The sequence below is a fragment of the Bos indicus x Bos taurus genome, chromosome 3 (genome assembly GCF_003369695.1).
Source record: "Bos indicus x Bos taurus breed Angus x Brahman F1 hybrid chromosome 3, Bos_hybrid_MaternalHap_v2.0, whole genome shotgun sequence".
Classification (NCBI taxonomy): Eukaryota; Metazoa; Chordata; class Mammalia; order Artiodactyla; family Bovidae; genus Bos; species Bos indicus x Bos taurus.
Window position 1 is genome coordinate 44,321,398 of NC_040078.1, and position 6,847 is coordinate 44,328,244.

The window sequence follows — 6,847 nt, forward strand, 5'->3', positions numbered from 1 at the left end:
GATAAAGGCAAAATATATTTTATTATTATGCCATTTATTGATGAGATTATCCATTTATATATTAGCTGTTATAGGCAAAAGCTTTCTTTGCTTTTATGATCAGACAAATTTAAATAATTTACTTAATTTTATGAATATTGATGAATGAAGAAACAAAACATGATTCATTTCCTTATCATTTCTCATTTAAAAATTATTGTAGGAAGTACATAACACTCAGCTCAACACAGTGAACAGGGCCCTCAACATGGGGGTAGTTTTGCTTCATCTCTTTAATTGATAAACTGTCCTTAATTCATACAATGGAATAGTACTCAGTCATAAAAGCTATTAATATATAAAACAACATGGGTAGAGCGCAAAGATATTGTGTTAAGTGAATGAATCAATCTAAGTAGATCCCAAAAAGTATAATTCCATGGACATGGCCCTCTAAAAAAGGTGGGCACCAGAAGTTAGCGAGAGGGGAGGGTCTGACTCTAACGGAGCGGCAGAAGGGAATTCTCTGGGATGTTGTAATTGTTCTGTATCTTGTTTGTGTTCACTGTAAGCTTTCTTTTAAAGTTCTCCTTTAATTTATTTTTGGGTAGCAGTGTTTCACCTAAAACCTCAATTTCCTAGCCTACCTGTCCTTGAAGCTATGAATAGCCATGTAACATAATTATGGTTATTAACGTGGAAATATGGTACCAGTGGGAGGTATAGAAAACTTTTCTCACCTAATAAAATATTGACCAGACTAATCTTGTGTGCACGTTTTTTCCCATCATGATTTCCCATTACTCTTTCCCTTAGTGCAGATGGCATGAATGAAGGTGTGGCAGCCATCCTGTGACCATGGTGTATACACTATTAAAAAAGAGAAGAACAAGTTCTCATGTTCTCAATCAATGAGTTTGAAAAAATGCTGACATTTCTATTACTCAATTTATGTTTTAAGATTATCGTGTTCAAGTGAATAAACGACCTAGGAAAACTGTGCTTGGTTAACAAAGAAACTTGCCTTCATATTGGTAGCATGAACGTTCTAGTGATCTGTTATAAAAAGCTTCCCCTTTGAATTCCTCTGCAACTTTTCATAGCAATCATTAAATCTACTCTGACACTGTATCAACACGTTCAGACTTTGCCTTTTGTGGGTAATACAAACGTTGCACTCTATCAACCTGTCACTGCATTTGGCTTTTGGAGCTCTTACTCAAAGAGATTCATTCCATGTTATCTTGAGCTGGTAGCAGCTTGTAAAATTTTACATGTGGGAAAAGATTTTTCTCCTAATGCCCATCTCTTACAATGAGTAATTATCAAAACAGATGGAGTAAAAGGAAAGCTGCTGCTGTTGCTAAGTCGCTTCAGTCATGTCCGACTCTGTGTGACCCCATAGACGGCAGCCCACCAGGCTCTCCCGTCCCTGGGATTCTCCAGGCAAGAACACTGGAGTGGGTTGCCATTTCCTTCTCCAATGCATCAAAGTGAAAAGTGAAAGTGAAGTCGCTCAGTGTGTCTGACTCTTAGCGACCCCATGGACTGCAGCCTACCAAGCTCCTCCGTCCATGGGATTTTCCAGGCAAGAGCACTGGAGTGGGGTGCCATAAATAGCAAAATGTGAACTTTTAAAAGGATATTAGTACCTATATACATATTTGCTTAGTCTATATCTTTATCATATAGATAAATGCAGGACACTGTATAGAGGATGGCACTATTCCCTACAGACAGACATTAAGAAATGTAAGACTTCCCGGGACTTTCCTCATGGTCCAGTTGCTAAGAATCTGCCTTTCAACTCAGAGTATACAGCTCTGATTCCTCGTCTGGCAACTAAGATTGGACATGTCTCAGGGCAGCTAAGTTCACATTCCATGTCTAGTGAGTCCGTGGGCTGCAATGAAGACCCAGAACAGCCAAAACAAAAAGACTTCCTGATCTTGTATTTGAGAAAGTACTATGATTTTAAAAAATATAATACGATGAATCATTTGCTAATGTATAAAACAGCAGAATCTCTTCAACAAGGAAAGAAAGAAGTCTTGTTAAATAAAATTGTCTAAAGAGTGCTACATAGCTCCTTCTGCACACTGCTGAAAGCAGTAAGAATCTCAATGGTAGTAACTCTCTGAGGTCCCCCCACCACGTGTATATCTATGACATCAAATTTACTTTCTTGGGGAAAAATAGGCATTTTCCTTAATAGGTACCTTGACATAGGAAAATGAATTTCAACCAACTTGTTAGCAATTGGTAACACTGTGGTAAGAAGAAATCTGAAGTCAAGTTTGGGTTCAGCATGGAAGAACTGATTCTTTTTTAAAATAATTAATCAATGAATTTTAATTGAAGCATAGTTACAGTATTGTGATGGCCTCTGCCATACATCAACATGAATAGGCCATGGGCATGCATATGGCCCTTCCCTCCTGAACCCCTCTCCCACATCCCTCCCCACACTATCCTTCCAGGTTGTCACAGAGCACCGACTTTGTGGTTCCCTGTGTCATACATAAAGCTCCCAATATTTTACATATGGTAATGTGTATGTTTTAATGATATTTTTTACAATCATCCCATCCTCTCCTTCTCCCACTGTGTCCAAAAGTCTGAAAAAACAAGATTCTTGATTACCAGTGTCTGCACTGGCTCAGCAGGTGACGTGAAGGTTGATGTACTGTGCACAAGCCAGCCGTGGACTGGATCGTAAAAGATGAAGGGATTCATATACAAATGTCTGATTTCTCCTTAAGGAATTAATGAAAATCCTCAGTTAAAGGAATTATTTTCATTCTGAATTTCTTTTCTTTTAGGTTCTCTTTATCTGTGTGTGTGTAGCCCCTGTCACCATTTTTCTAGTAGGTTTGCACTGGAATAAAATGTTCTGGAATAAGACACTACTTATTGGAGACAATTTTTGGTCTTGGCTTCTGTATTTGCCATTTCTTGCAATAGATTTTGTTTCCATATTTTTGTCTTCCCAGTATCTGGTCTCCTTTCCTGAGCTGTGTGAATTTCCTGCTTCCTATGTGTGTGAATCCTTAGGCTATGTGTACAATTTTTGGTCTTTATGGAAGATGGAGCCTGATTCCCATCTTTTAGAAAGCTAACTGACTAGATGAACATTATTCCAGATTCTTGAAGCAGAGTATGTATAGTTTACCTGTGTGTATGTGTCCCCAGTCACTCAATCATATCTAGCCCTTTGCAACCCCATGGACTCTAATCCACCAGGCTCCTCTGTCCATGGAATTTTTCAGGCAAGAATATTGGAGCAGTTTGCCCTTTCCTACTCCCACGGTATCTTCCTGAATCTGGGATTGAACCCATGTCTCTTGCATCTCCTGCATTGGCAAGTGAAAGTGAAAGTCATTCAATCGTGTCTGACTCTTTGCAACCTCATAGGTATAGTCTGTGGAATTCTCCAGGCCAGAACACTGGAATGAGTAGCCTTTCCCTTCTCCAGGGGATCTTCCCAACCCAGGAATCAAATCAGGGTCTCCTGCATTGCAGTGGATTCTTTGCCACCTGAGCTATGCAGGAAGCTCCACTCCCTCCCCCGCTTCACCCGGCTCCCACCCACCCCGGGGGAACTGCTTCAGAATTTTCCTGTCATCCTTGCACAGGGGCCATGCTAATCTTCTCTGTATGGTTCCAATTTTAGTATATGTGCTGTCGAAGGAAGATTCTCCACTGTGCCACTTGGGAAGCCCCATAGTTGACTGAAGATCAACCAATCAAATACTGTAGCCATTCAGACAGCAGCTATTGATAGCAGCAGATGCAAAGACTGCAATAGAAGCAGATACGGAGATTGTGATGGTGGCAGCAGTAGTAGTATGTTTCCAAGAGCAGCTATGGCGGTAGTTCCAGTGGCAGCATCCAGTGTCCAGGGCTGGTCCTCCAGGCGGTGGCAGCTGCAGTGTGCACTGTAGCACCTAGCAACCAGTGTCTTTACTAGACCAGCTCTGTGACAGGATTCAGGCTGGGCTTCTTGCTACTGCCTGACTTCCTATGCTTCTGCACAAGTCTGTTTTTCCACACTTACTAAAATTCTGTGGAAAGTCCAGTATACTTTCAATAAATACTTTTTCTGCTTAAATGAATCAGAATGGATTTCTCTTGGTTGCAGCTAAGATCATTGACTAACAGACTTGTGAAGTCTTTATTAGTGAAAAAACTTCTCACTTTGCTCTGTAGACGATAGCTAGCTTTGCTACTTGTTGTAGTTGTTTAGTTGCTAAGACATGTCTGACTCTTTTGCGACCCCATGGACTGTAGCCTGCCAGACTCCTCTGTCCGTAGGATTTCCCAGGCAGAATACTGCAGTGGGTTGCCATTTCCTTCTGCAGGGGATCTTCTTTACCCAGGGATCCAATTCTTTACCACTGAGCCACCTGGGAAACCCAGCTTTGCTACTTGTTAAATCTCAAAACCTGTGGTGTTGGAGAAGACTCTTGAGAGTCCCTTGGACTGCAAGGAGATCCAACCAGTCCATTCTGAAGATCAGCCCTGGGATTTCTTTGGAGGGAATGATGCTGAAGCTGAAACTCCAGTACTTTGGCCACCTCATGCGAAGAGTTGACTCATTGGAAAAGACTCTGATGCTGGGAGGGATTGGGGGCAGGAGGAGAAGGGGACGACAGAGGATGAGATGGCTGGATGGCATCACTGACTCGATGAACGTGAGTCTGGGTGAACTCCGGGAGTTGGTGATGGACAGGGAGGCCTGGCGTGCTGCAATTCATGGGGTTGCAAAGAGTCGGACACGACTGAGCGACTGAACTGAACTGAACTGAAACCTCAAAAAAGGTTTTTCTGTCTCCCTATTGAAATGTGCTCCTTTATATAAGCTCTTTATATAGGTTATATGCTGTGGTATCTGCTACACTAAGTAGTGAGGCTGATAAGTTTTCTACCTTTTTGACAAAAAGAGTAACTTTAAAAGTCAGAGCTAAAAGTAGAAAATTCATCTTCAGAAACACAGATACCATAACTATTTTGTCATAATTTCTAATGATGAAGATGATATATTCCAAATTCAACCAGTTCTCACATCTCTACTTCAACACTGTCAGCATCATTTCTCCATAGATGACTCAACAACTGAGTAACTGATCCCTGGTTTGTCTCCTGTCCATCCTAGCCATCTCCCACGAGTCTGGGTTACCTTCCAAATAAAATTATTAATGACATCTCAGCATGATTTAGGCAATGGCACCCCACTCCAGTACTCTTGCCTGGAAAATCCCATGGACAGAGGAGCCTGGTGGGCTGCAGTCCATGGGGTTGCTAAGAGTCAGACACGACTGAGCAACTTCACTTTCACTTTTTACTTTCATGCCCTGGAGAAGGAAATGGCAACCCACTCCGGTGTTCTTGCCTGGAGAATCCCAGGGATGGGGGAGCCTGGTGGGCTGCCATCTATGGGGTCGCACAGAGTCGGACACAACTGAAGTGACTTAGCAGTAGCAGCATGATTTAGGGGAAAAGTCTAGAATCATCTCCATGGTTTACAAAGAGCTACATCTCTGACTTCATTTCCTATCACCTTTCATTGTGCTGTGCTGGCCTTTTTGCTGCTCCTTTACCAAGTCAGCAATGCTCCTGTCTCAGGGCCTTTGCGCTTGCTCTTTTTCTCTGCCTAGAAGATTCCTTTCCCAGATGCTCACAAAACTCATCCACTCACTTAGTTCTGATCTCTCTTATGACACCATCTCCACAGAAAGGACTTAACTCATCCTTCTTTCTAAATGACCACACTTGTTAGTCTTTGATCCCTAATCTACTTTATTTTCTCCTCATAATTCTTATCACCATCTGACATTATACAAGCCTTTGTTTGCTTATTTATTTTATTCCCCACCCCCATGAAAATGTGAGCTTCTTGGAAGAGGCAGAGACTCTCATATATATACGTATTTCATGGCTATATTACAAGTGCCTGGTCAAGTGTCTGACACATGGTATTAAATAAAGGGCTGAAGGACAGTTTAGAGTTGAGTACTGGTTGAGTGTATAAAACTGCTGCATAGAATCTCAGATTTTCTTTATTACTATTGCACGAGTTGTTTTATTGGAGCTGGACTCAAAAATAAAATCTTTGCGAGAAGCATGAACCTAGCACCTGACAAATTCTAAAAGTCTCTATATGAGTGACTGAATAACGACATAAATTAATCGGTGACAAAACCACTCAATAAACATTTAAATAATGATCAAATGATTAAATAAGTGAGTGATCAAATATTAATTAAACAGTCAACTTGGAATCCTTAAAAACACTAGGAAATGGCTTAGCATTCCTCAACTCTATATTTTTTTCCAGAGGTTTATATTTTGCTTTTGTACCAGCGGCTTAATAAATTTTTGTGAGCTTTTATGTTAAATCAGAGCAGCATGGACAATATAAATTATTTGTTTAGTTATAGTTCTTATTTGGTTGGTATTTGTGGCTTTTACTGAAATTCAACTAAGCAATTCATTTGCCATCATTTATCATGAGTGTCCGGGTAAATATTATTTACTCTATCCCAAGAATATGATGTTATCTGATGCTTGCTTCAAGTCAATCAAATTCAGAGCACAGTGCAAGGAAATGTGGAGACTCTCTAAAGAAAATGGCATATTTCCTGCCTTCAAAGAATCTGTCAGTTCTAACATTAGTACAAATTGGGTCTCTTTCTGGGTATGACACTTGGTCTATTTCCAGCTGAGTCAGTCTCTATCTTAGCTTTCCCAGCTGCAAAAGACAGCTAATAATATCACTGTCATGAAAAACAGTGGAGAATAGTGAGGTAATGTTTAGAGTTTGAACTTATTAGTAAGGTACAAGTTAGGTCGATATAGTCTAGAATGT

The 6,847-nt window shown here is 40.7% G+C and overlaps 1 non-coding gene across 1 annotated transcript; it reads right to left on the minus strand.

Annotated features, from left to right (window-relative positions):
* Positions 1-3,569: 3,569 nt before the first annotated feature.
* LOC113890575 lies at positions 3,570-3,675 on the minus strand. The gene has a single exon (XR_003510539.1). It is a non-coding gene; the product is annotated as a U6 spliceosomal RNA (small nuclear RNA).
* Positions 3,676-6,847: the final 3,172 nt, after the last annotated feature.